This window comes from Agelaius tricolor, unplaced genomic scaffold, assembly GCF_023055355.1.
Source record: "Agelaius tricolor isolate 1412-34295 unplaced genomic scaffold, bAgeTri1.0.p SCAF_2, whole genome shotgun sequence".
NCBI lineage: Eukaryota > Metazoa > Chordata > Aves > Passeriformes > Icteridae > Agelaius > Agelaius tricolor.
Genome location: NW_027269262.1, coordinates 31,017,925 through 31,030,931, shown reverse-complemented (window position 1 = coordinate 31,030,931; position 13,007 = coordinate 31,017,925). Strand labels below are relative to the sequence as shown.

Below are 13,007 nucleotides of genomic sequence, written 5' to 3'. Positions count from 1 at the left end.
TATATAGTAAATATTGAGTGGGTTTGCAGCATTTACAAAGGTTGCATCAATGTTTCACAGCCTTTTCATGTAAAATCTCTGCTGTTACTCTATAGAATGTTTAATATTAAAATACAGCCAGTGATTTTCTGTTTGCTCTTCTGGGTTGATGCTGGCATGTAGCTAGAACTATGCTAATGAGATCCTCAAGGTATGCACACAGTTTCGTTAACTGAATAAAATCACAGAAAAGTCATTTTCTGGTCTTCAAGTCTCAGATTCTGTCCTTCTAGCTGTGTAGGCTGAAATGCTGAATAGGTGCTTTATTGCCCACTGACAAGAAAATATATGCCAACAGAGGTAAAGCTAATAGGCCACCATAAATACAGGACTAGATGGTGTGGACATTGCACCAAACACTTCATTACCATGTAGATACATGGAAAAGTATTCATTTTTTGGGGGATGTATCCCTCTGCACTTTTCTGTAGCATGTTCTGCACGTGGGATAATATGCTTCCCTTGTTGCCACTGAGACAATCAGACTGTTCAGATTTCATTTCATAAAATCCTAAGATCAGCAATAACATCTGTATTTGTTTAGCAACAAACATATACCTATTTGTATATAAAAGATGACAGAAGTATTTTCCTAGACCTCCACATTCTCTGTGTGCAGCTGCCCAGACTTCTGCTGCCGTGCCTGGGAATGCCGTTCTGACACAGCCACCCCCATTTTCTAAAAGTTGGCTGAACATTCATAAAGCCTTGCTGTAAGCATCACAGTCAAGTCCTTGTGTTGGTTTGCTTAATTTTAATGAAATCAAATTCTTTCTTTCTTATTACAGACATGTGCCTAAACTATTCTGTACAGTGTTTTCCTAAGCATTTTCACTACTTTATTTTTAAATTAGGATTTTAAAATATTTATCTTAAAATGTTTGTAAGATCAAAAAAAGAAAAAAAAACAAAAAAACAAAAAAACCCACCAAAAATCACACATTCAAGTTTTTCTCCAGACCATTTTGTGAAAGTTTTCAGGCGTCACTGCAATAAATCCTATTAAGAAATATTGCAGCACCCTCCTCACAGAATTGCATCAAGATATAGGCTGTCTGAGCAACTAGATTATGCCAAGAACAACAGGTACATTTATTAATTTTGCAAACCTGCTGCTTATTTATTTTATACTGTTAGTCAGATCCTGCTACCGATGCCCACATCCTCCATAGGAGGAAAGTCTGCTGAGGTCAGTGGCTGAGTCTTGACAGTATGAATTGCTGCTCAGTGACTCCCAGCAGTGTTGAGATACTACGGTCAAGCACAAACATCTGAGGAGGTGCACGGGAGAAAGAAACTTCATCCAACTCTAAATGACCATTACAGCTTTGGGGAAAACAAGGTCTGATCCAAGTGGGAGCCAGAATCAAAGAACCAGAATTAAAAACAACAACAAACTAACTCTCTTGCGGGAAGAGATCAATTCATGTTGGTTTGCAATTTTTTTTTGGACATATAGATAATAGCCCTTTATATTTTAAATAACAATGACTTTCTGTGCTAATTGTTTTTTGTGTCTCTGTGCTGAGGGCTTTCAGGGCTCAGAAAGCAAGTCAAGATGCTGAACAGCATGTGTGTACACAAGATGACAGCCTCTGGCAGGGGACACAAAGGCTTCAGAATACGGGTGAGCACAGTGAAGGGCCACCCATGTGCGTAGGGGATGATGGGCTGTCTGCTAGAAATCTGGCAGAATGCTCAAAAGGGAGTTTGCTAGCCTGAACTTGACTTCTGTGCCTCACTGATGAATATTAACGTACAATTGCTGTTGCTGAATATCCCCATGGCTCTATGGCCACTTCAAGGATGCTTGCACGTATTATTATCTCCCTCTTCCCTCCCACCCAGCTGAGGGACACTACACCTTTAGGGGTAAAAACACACACCCTTAAGACCAAGTAGATGTCTGTTACAAAGATTTTCTGCTTGATTTTAATCCAAAAGAGCTGGCATTGAGCTGCTGTTTTTTAATTAAAACCTTCTTTGCTGAGTTGTTTTTGTCTTGTGGAGCATCTATCAATCAGGAGGAGTCACTGCAGGATGCACTCGGTGGCAGCAGGCTATTTCATCCCTTCCCCCAAGCCCAGACACTGACTTTTTCCTTCTTCTCCCCTCCCCAACTTCATTAACTAAATGCACTGAATAAACCTTAACATCCCAGCTAAATCCTATTGGCCCTGGATTTGCTGCTTAATGCTAAAACCCAAGCGACCCATTTTTCTCCTGTTGATACTTCTATTGCTGATGGCAGCCAGCACAGAAAAATACCCAACTATAAACTATTTTCACGTAAGGAACAAAACCAAGAGCATTCATCACTCACTCTTTCTGCTGCTGCTCACAAACTTTATGTAAGCTTTACGTGATGTGTCAAAGCCTCCCTTGCTTTTGTGCTTCATAGGCAGCACAGTGAGCCTGTTGCTTAGCAAATGATTACAACAGAGTGCATCTGTTATTAAAACTGCAACTAGGTCCCTTTTAAAGGAAAATGATCTGGCAAAGTCTATGAAAATTAATTTCTGTGCGTTCTACAATCCCCAATCACGATATTGTTATAAACATCAGAAGATGGAGATCTCACTAACTGAGAGAAAAACAAAGAGAGTAAAAAGCTTCAGTGCTACAGAATCATTTTGGTTGCTATCCTTAAGTTTTGCTTTGAACTCTAAGTTTGTCTTCCCAATTTCACATATGCCACAGAAAAGGCTAAAGATTATTCATTGTGCCCCTGTCTCCTGGCTGTCAGCCCTCGTGCTGCAACCCAGTTATAATTACTGCACGTCATCTGCCCTCAGCTCAGCTGCCCAATGCTTCCTCCTTGGTCCATGATGACAAACAGGATCCTCAATGGTTCTTCCCAGCTCCTGACTCACTCTTTCCAAAGCACCCAAATTGGGTCATCCATCCAGCTGCAAAGTCTCCCTATGGTAGCATTAAGACCTTTGGCTGCTGGTGTCATCCGCCTGCCTTTACTGCTTGCTCCACCAGACCTCTGATCTCTCTTCCACCTTAAAAACATGACACCATGACCACCATGTTTTGCACAACATCTGACACTCCAAAACCCTTCCCTCCCACAAATACCTCTTTTCCCTTTCTGCCAGACACAACTGTGGCTGCAGTCACGTCCCCCATTAACTTTGCAAGCTGCTCAACAACTTTCAACTGCAGTGATACACTCTTGTCCTGCTGCAGGGTCCCTCTGGAATTGTTCCTGCCAAGCAGGCTTGGAGAGGCTCCCAGTGCTCCTAAGCAGAAGGGCCACCTCACCCTCTGCTTCCCCACGTCCTGTCCTTCTCCCTGGGTACACATGAGGGATGTGAACCCCTGTCCTTTCACCAGGACAGCCTCTTCCCCTGGGATGGATCTGTGGAAAGCGGCTTCCCACGCAGAGAGCTGAGTGCTTTCCCTCATGGCTTGCAAAAGTCCTCACCGCATTTTCAGTTATCTGTCAGAGTGGCTATTCCAGCTTGCTCTTGGGTACCCAACCAACACAGCAGTCTTCGGATTTGACTTATATTTTTAATACCACATTTCACTTGACTTTATTATCAGACCTCAGTGTCCTACAATACTCAGGCTGGCTTCTGAGAAGTGCTGCATCCTGAACTGCCTACCCCACGGACACCCAGTCCTTTGCCCAGCAAATTCCCGCAGCATTCCGAGGCTGCGAAGGCTGAAAAGGAACAGGGAGCCCAGGCATTTGGTGAAAATGCAGCTATCCTGAATAAAAGCTGTCTTTATAAACAACCTAAAAGGAAATGCAATCTAGCACTGAAGATATGTGGCACAGGTTATGATTATTAGTACGCTGTCTGGTATGAGAAGGCTTTCAAATAAAAACACCTTCTTACTGACCGTGCCCTCGCGTTAATGTATTTCTTACCAATACCACTAATGGAGCATTCATCATGTTTCTTGCTTCTCTGAAGTAACAAGAGAAATAGATGGAACCATGTAAGAATAAAATTAAATGTATCCATGGCGCTACACGTTATCATACCGCACACACTCTACAAATGTGTTTAAACAGGGTCCTTGAAGGAAGTAATGGCAACTGACTTCAATATTACAGAAATATTCAAACCAGCATAAATTGGAAGGCGGGAGAGATAAGGAATATAACCAATAAAACAAATGCTTATATTCTTGAGGACTTGTTTTTTTTGCAGCAAGGACACAGATGAGAGAAAGACAGAAGGCAAGGTCTTCTGTAAGAAACCAGCTATTCAAGAATAAAGAAATAAAAATATTTTTGTTCGCTGATTATAGATAAGGACGGTATGGAGCAATATCCACATATTGCCGAGGTTTTCCCTTGCCTTGGATACAGGGAGTAGCATACTAGATAGAGGACATATTTCTTAAGAGGTTTATGAGGAAGCAAACCTCAGCTTTTCTGTTCATTTTTATAAACTCCTGACGGATTTCAGCAAGGCCAATTCCTGGACTCAGCTTTGAACCATTCTCAGTGATAGTTCATGAACTTTGCACCAGGAATCTTTTTAGGGATAAGCAATGGACAAATGGATTACCAGCTGCTCAACTCCACTTTTCACTATTGTTCTACTTCTAGAGCCATATACAAAAGAAACAAACAAGGACTACAGCTAGACTGAATGGTACGTGCACATCTAATAGATATTTATTTATTTATAACACTTTAAGATAGACATGCAAAGGAATTGCCAGTTATGCCTGCATTTTGCATATAATTTATGCCTGAGCTGTTAAAAAATATGTTTAGGTAATGTGCGTTAACTGAGTGTTTATTTTTCCAGTAGCACTAGGAAGGTTATCAGAAACACAAATACAAGCTGTACACTAAACATAACCATATCCACTAACAGGACATTCTAACAGATGCATAAAGGACATGAAAACATCATTTTAGGCACACAGGAACAATTTTTCTATCATCTTCAAAAATAATAATATTAATGACCATAGTAATTAGGTATGAAGCCCAGACTCCTCTATTATTACTGTTAATTTAAAACTACTGTATATTTTCGAACTTTTCTTTAGGAAACACACACTTCGAAGTTCACTTTTCCCCCACTGCACAACTCGCTGAGCGACAACCCGGTTGTTTACTCAAGCAGTTTACACAGCAACTTAAAAACAACAGCAAGAAAAGCCTCCAGAAACATTAACACTTGAACGAAACGCGAAAACTTCCAATGACAATACAAATTCCAAAATATGGGACAACATTCCAAACTAGTTGCTTCTGACGGTGATGCTGGTTTACAGCACGTCAGAAACTTACTAACCTCTGCCTTCCTAATCCCTCCGCAACCCCTGTGGTCTTCCTCGGCCTCTCCGCGCTTCACGTTAAACTTGCAGGAAACCATGTACCGGGGGCACACGGACACACAGCGAGCAGGCTCCGGATAATATCATCACCTTCGAGCGCCGGAGCCCCGGCTCAGGCGGGGTTACTCACCCGAGGGAAGCACACACTTCCCGACTGACAGTCCCTGACGGATCTCCCTCAGCGCCGCTCACTCGTGCGGCGGATAACCCATCCCCATCTCCGCACGGAGCACTTCTACCGCAACTTGTTGGGTCCGCGCTTGTGCAACTGGAGTTTTCCCGACTTGGCCCGGCGCTGCCCGTCCCGGCCCGGCGGCGCGGCCCGCTCGGCTCCCGCCGCCGCGGCCGCTCACAAAGAGCCCCCCCGGGCCCACCCGGGCAGTGCCGGCCCGGCGGCCCCGCGCCCCCCGCGGACCCCGCGGGGCCGGCACCCACCTGCGGAGCGGCTCCGCTCCCGCCTCCCCGGGCGCAGCTCCCGCCGTGCCGCCCTGCGCGGACAGATGGCCGGCAGCCCTCGCAGCCCTCCGCTCTGCCGGAGCGAGGCAAAGCCCGGCTTTTTTTTTTTTTTCCTTCCCCTCCTTTTTTTTTTTTTTTTTTTTTTCCTTTCTTTTTTTTTTTTTTTTTTTCCTCTTTCCTCCCTTCTCCCTGTTTTATCCTTCCTTCCTCCCTTGGCTTAGACCCTGGCAGATCAGCACAAGCGTGCTCACAACACCCCCTCCACCAGTCACTTCAATTAGTGCCACACGAGAGGAGCTTCTGCCCAAAATCTGCTTAAGAAAGGGCCAGAGGGCAGGGCAATCGCCTTTGCTCAACAATGACCAGAAGCTGCTATAAATATCCAAAAAAAACACTGGCCAGGCCAGGAATGTCATATCCTAATGTGATAAAAATTGTAAATATCCTATGTATACCAGCAACACAAAGCAAGAAAATCAGGTTGTTTTTTATAAAAGAGACAAAGATTAAAAGCAGTTGCCACCTCCTTACCCTCTCCCCCCAATACGTGACCTTGTAGTATGTTATCAAAGTTGTGTATTTCTGGGTGCCAAGCTATTATGTTTTCGAGGTCCACAGCAGCTCGTTCACAATCCCTTTGTGACAGCTGCTCGCTAATATTTATAGGTACCCAAGTCTGTGCACCTTATATAACCAAGTCGACTGACCAGGGCTGGGCAGAGGTAGACTCCAACCCCACAGATATGGTGCCTCACACAAATAGTACAGGCGGTGGCTTACCTTGTTAGTTAAAACATTAACAAGAAGTTCCCAATACACCAATAAGTAAACCAATATATTAATACAGTACAGACAGGGGTGCATTTATATGAAGACTGGAGGATTTAATGTAATTTGATTTAGACACATTTTACACTAACCTTATTCCAGTGCTGTGAGTGAGGAGAAACTACAGCCTGAGGTTTTTAACTGTACAGTGAACTAGAGTTAAAAACTAACAAAAAACCCAAAAACCAAACAAACAACAAAACTCACAAAAAGCCAACACACCCTTGATCAAGCACAGTGCCTCTACCAGCAGTGCCTGGACCTTGGGCTTGTGCATCACTTCACAAATGTCCAGTTCACACTGTGCAAGTAGCTGGGAGCCACTGGGTCTGGCATGGGGAGGGCAGAGTGGGAGAAGGGAGTGGTTTTGGTCCCACAGGACTGCTTGTAAACTCTGCAGTGCCTTCGAGATAGTAATTTCCAGTCTGTTGATGGCTGGATGACAACAGCTAGGTTCATCTGGGGGGAAGCCAATAGCCACTGTCACCTAATTCTCTCTCCAGACATTCAAGAATGTAATCATTGCAAAGGGAGGGCACTCAGCTCATGTCCAAGTCTCGTGCCTCAATGTTTATGTACAAATCTGTGTAAAAGTAGTTAATCCTATTGACCAACCGCATACTCTTTTAGAACCAAGATAATGGCCATCTGAAATTAACCCTGTATTTCCTCTGTCAGGTCTCCATGAACTCAAAAATCAACTTCTCTTCTACTACAAATACATGTTATTTTTTTCCATTTCATTCCCATGCCCTCTTCTGATCACACTTGTTTGTCATGCTACAGTGAACACTGCTTTCGCAAACTAAACCAATTCACATACAGACTTATTCTCAAAGCACCTTTATCCACAAAGGATGGTCACAGAGGGTTTTTGCTGCTTTATTAATTCCCTGAATTTGAGCATGTGCCCAATGTAACGAAAAGTGTACTTTTAGAAGATCACTTGATTTAAAAGAAAGAATATTTAAGTGAAGCTCATATGAAACCTTAGTCCAAAAATCTCATATGCAGGCTTGCAAGAACAAAACTGCCCACAAGATTTCCAGGCTTCCTAGGTTCAGCAGAGAGAGAAATTTCTTTATTTCAACAAAGAGTTGTCAGTAACCCCGAGTGCACAGATGCAAAACAACAACACCAACATGAACAACAGAGACTGAGCATTGTTGGGCCAAAGCTGCCAGCCCACGGGCTGACAAAGCCCCCCCTGATGACAGGGGACAGGGAAGCAGAGGTCCCCACTCTGGCACAGGCATGGTGCAGGTCTGTGCAGCCCAGCACAGTGGCCAGGGTAATGGAAATACATCCAGCTGAATTTCCAAGGTGTTCCATGCAATATGGCTAATTAACCCTGCCAGTTCCACTGGCTGGTTTTTACACAGGCTCCTGCCTCTATTTCAGTCAGGGCCAACTGAGTGAGTTAGCCACAGCAGCAGTACAAACAAGTGTTGCATTGCAAAAGAGTGGACAGAAGTCTCACTGAAGGAATAAAAAAACCCTGACATAATCCTCAACAACAAAAACCCATCCAGGTAAGCAGGAAAAAGATTTTTAGAATAATAAGCTTACTTGGCAAAAACATGAGCAATGACTTAAATAACTGCATAGTTATGACTGAATAACAAGACAGCAAAAATAAATCACTAATGGAGTGAAATGCAAGGCTGTGTGCATGGTATAAAAATTTAGCCAGTCAGGCAGATGAACAAATTGGTGAAACTGAGTTACTGATGCTAGAAGTGACAGAAAAAGATGATTGTCTCTGACTTCTGGGTGAGTTTTGTATCTTTAATTTTTGTGTATGTCATTCCCGAGCTTAAAGAGGGAAAATAAAAAATTCTCCTTGCAACAAAAGACTCTGTTTGTATTGATCTGTCTTGATCTGCTCCTCTTCATTTTGCATGCTGCTTTCCTACAGCTTTTCCAACATATGGATAGAAATGGTGGAGGAATCTTGCAACCTCCCTTAAGGACTGATGAAAATGTAGCATAAGAAAAACTGCATGTATGGATATATGCCTCACAAAGGGATATTCAGAAGAGTTGTCTTCACAAGTGTGAAAGTATTCCAAATGCTATTTGCTTTTCAGATCAAAATGCTCCATTTGATGATAAATCTAAGAGACAGATGACAGAAATCTCCCTGACTGAGCAATGTCCCAAAACTAAAATGTACAAAGCAAAGATACTATTTAGTTTATAAACAATTTAATGTATATTTGCAATTTTAAACTGTCATAAAATATTCTACCATCAAAGCACTCATTTTATAGAGAATTATGCATTACCTGGAAGTGCTTTAAGTTAACTCATTATGGAAATAAAAACCTGCATCAGATACATTGGGTGCTTGCATTTGACATAATTTCCTGGAGAAGGAAACCTGTGTACGGAAAGCTATCCCCAAGTACTGGTTGAAGTATTTAAGGGAAAACTTCACTTATTTGATAAGTGAAAACTGACAACACCACCAAATCATCTAGTATTAGTGTTCTTTTCTTTTACATGTCCCTGCCCTTGGACAAAAACTAATAATGGGTTATGCTATTCCTTAGCCTGAATAAAATGTTGCAGTTCCGGAGATAAAGATGTATTGAGCTGAGCAATTAAATAGCTAAATAAATGAATCAGCAGAGCAGAAGTGACAGATTTAATTACTGCTTAGAGCTAGGAAGGGGAACTAATTATGGGGTTCATGAACCTCATGCCATTCTTTTCCTTAAGCATGTGCTTCAATTCTTCTGGATCCAACTCTGCAAATGCGGTAACACCATGCACTAAATTTAAAAAAAAAAACGAAAAAAGAGAAAGAAAGGCACAAAAAGTTATCCAAAATTTGGAAATAAAGTCTAATCTTTGAAAAAAGAATCGTCAATACTCTGTTCTAAAAGCCCATGTTCAATTGACTCCATACCATAAGTTACAAGAGCTTGCTTTCAAATAAATCAACACTAAAAATTTAGTTTTCCAAAAAATGAAAGCACAATCAAGTTCACCAGATGTGAATAAACCAAAGATTGCAATAGAAAGCTGTGGTAAGTGAGGCATAAAGCATATAGATCTATTGCGTGGTTAGGAGCCCTCTTCATCAGAAAATATCTGTCACTGGGAAGCCTGAGCAAGCTTTTGATCCTACTACCTCTCTCCTGCTTTGGTCAGCCCACCACACCAAGCAAAATATCTCACAAAGATGCTTTTGTGGCCACCAATTATGAAAACACTAGCAGTGGAGAAAACCTGCCCCTCAGTTTCTGCCTTCTGTCTCATTTCTCTAGGTTGCATTTACTTTACCATTCTAATTCTATTCTTGTTTGATAAAACTGTCAATGCCAATTATTTGAGCTTCACATTAAACTCATGATCCTAGCAGTATAATCCCCTAAACATAGAATTCTTTTCCTTATTAGTGGGAGGGAGAAAGGGGATAAAAGCCCACATATACAGCATTTGAATCACATCATTCAATTAATTGAAAAATTTTGGTTTACAGCTATCTTGAACAGATAAAGAGAGACAGGTATCATTTCAGGAGAAAAAAGTACCAAGCTGGGTTTTTAAAAATTAATTAGGGAAGGGAAGAGAGGAGAAGTCTTTCATTCATAGCCAGTTGTTTCCTAAAATTTTAATCTCATTATGATGTCTGTTTTAGCATAATTTTAAAAATCTACATATTTGCCTCTTTTCCTACACGTGCTACAAAGAGAAAAATATCTGGACAGCTGACCTCATACACCATTCTGAAAAGAAAATCAGGCCTTTTACTCCACTGACTTTAAAAATTCTAAAAATGCAGGACATGATGCAAACAATAGAACATCTTATGGGTAGAAAATATCTAAATCTACCCCCACTATAGTTGTGATCTCCTTCCACACCACGAGCAATTTTGTCAGAATGAAAATAATTGTGTCCAAACCCAGAGCAGTAGGCTGATTCCTTGGAAGGCTCACTGAACAATCACAAATGCCATCATCATCCAAGATTACAACATCAGCTCTGCTTCAATGAAATTCTGCCCTCTGAAGGCAGCCAAAACCAAGGTCTATTGCCTCAATAAAGTCCAAAATGAACTCTATCTTCAAAATCAGTGTCTGGGTTTCTGTATCAAGGGAGACTGTATCTGCAGGGAACCAGGAGCACTGTACATCCAAGATAAGATAAAACCAGGATTTTTAATTTTTTTTAAATGTAATTATGGTATAGCTCTATACAAGTGATATTCTTTGCCTGGAATTCTCATGCAGTTAGATCAGAAGAAAATGCACTTTCTACCTAGACATACAGCAAAGCAGAGAGGAGCTGATCTTCCAAAAGGACACTATCTGAAACACTGGGTACAAGTTGCACTAACACTCATACCATATGAATTTGACAGCATCAGATATCCATGTTATTAAAGTGTGAGGTGTGTAGAATGTCACTAAGGTAACAGTGATCATGAACCTTGCAGAACACACACACTCACACACACAACTGATATCTCGTAATAGAGGTATGATGATTGTATAAATAACCTCAGTGGAGCATGATGAGAATTAAAGGATCTCATGGGCAGGGGCAGCTTGTCAGCAGACTGCCAAAGAATAAAAGGAGAGCATGCACTCTTGGTGCACAACACTTCTAATCTCAGGAGGCAAAATCAGCAGTATTTCACTAACAGTTCCCTGCCAGGCTCACATGGAAATAACCTTTAAAGTATCTGAGGTGTCCCTCTAAAGACAGGCCATGATCAGTATTTGCCTGTGCATCCAGAAGCAGAGTCCCAAAGGAATACAGGGCATATAGGGATGGAAGCCATGCAGAAGTGAGCTCAACACCTGGGGAGAAAACTGACTATGAATCCACCATCTTCTGCTCTCACTGCAGAGCAGTGCAAAAGAAATCCCACATGGGATACTTGGAAGTGGAGTAATGGTTAAGCATACTGTGGAAGCTAATTTGTCATTGCTTCACTTTTACCCTTTTGCTCTCAATCTTGCACTTGGATGTCTGCCCTTAGGTCTTGCTTAACATAATTTTGCAGTGTCTCACCACCCAGCCAGCCTGGTGAAGTGGAGAGACAAGATGAAACAGAGTGAAACCAGTAGATTATCAGTAGAAAACAAAGGAGGGTGCACAGGGTGTCTAGAGACGTGAATTTCTCTTCCAACAGGGTCATTGAAGACCAGAGCTTGCAAGTATTCCTTCCTATTTTTAAAGGGTCACTGGCTTGGGATGACTTTACTAGCAGGGAAAGGATTATCTCTAACAGCCATGAACTAATTCTTCTCCTGCATGCTGGCAAAGCAACACTCCACACTTCTGGGTGAGCCCTGGGTTTTCAAACAGCCTCTCACTGTGTTTGGTTATTACAGGGAAGGTAGCAGGTCATTTTTCACATGCATGGGAGTGTGCCGTTTCATAAAATCTGCCCTTGGGAAGTTTGCTCATGCTGATTTGCAAAAAAGTGACTAAGTATACCAGCAGGTGTAGGGGGAGTTGCTAGTTGTCTGGTACAAAGAAGAAATTACTGTTTTATTGCATAAAGTTCAAATAACATTTATACACTACTAATCTCAGACCTAAAAATAATTTAAAGTCCCCTACCATTTTCTTCTTTAAAATCTCAAAGAAGTACTCTTTTTTGGAGTGGCTTCCTAATAGTTCATTGGAACAGCAAGTATCCAGTCTTCACTGGGGACTAATATAAAAACTAATCAAGCTCCTTGACAGTAATGACAACTGAAATAATGGGAGCCACTGTCCACCTAAAAAGCTGAAGTAAGCCTCCAGTCACAGTGCTCAAAGGCTTTTCACAAAGAAGGGCAAGGATCTGTGCATACAAACATCAGAGCTTGCTTACTCATGGAATAAGTTGCATCTGGGAAAAAAACCTCCAAATAACCAGAATTATGCCAGAAATAGGAAGAACAAGGAAGCCTGTGAAGTGGCTAGAGTGTAGCCCTAGACTGAGCCTGAGCAAAACTCACAGAAAGTTTCTCCTCTCTCCTAGGGCAGTAGTATACCAAAGAGGAAGAAGCTATAAGGAGAATGAAATAAGGAGTGAGAAAACTGATCCTCATGAGCCTCATAACACAATCATTGACTTAATAGAGATAAAAAAAGAGGTTTTATAATATGCAGTAATATGCTCATTGTGACACTTATGAACAATTATAAAAAGTAATTAATTAAATAAAAAGTTTTCTTGATTTGTGAAACCTGAGAAGCAGTTACTTTCAAAAATTCTGCCACTATGAAAAACACTGTCTGCAACATGAGGGGATAGCACAAGCCCAGAATAGACCAAGAGAACAATTTGGATATCTAAAGGAATGGTTCACTTCCATCTCTTGAGGTCTGAGGGTCAGTTTGAAGGAACAAAA

At 41.6% G+C, this 13,007-nt stretch overlaps 1 protein-coding gene across 16 annotated transcripts in view; it reads right to left on the bottom strand.

Annotated features, from left to right (window-relative positions):
* The window catches only part of LOC139604172 (poly(rC)-binding protein 3-like), a 500,787-nt gene that overhangs the window by 133,747 nt on the left and 354,033 nt on the right, over nt 1–13,007 (bottom strand). The window contains exon 1 of one of the 16 annotated variants that reach the window (XM_071455261.1): nt 5,794–5,944. The exons of 13 other annotated variants lie outside the window; for them this stretch is intronic. The gene's annotated coding sequence lies outside the window, so the exon portion shown is untranslated. 2 more of the 16 variants (XM_071455251.1, XM_071455271.1) reach the window with 2 other exon arrangements.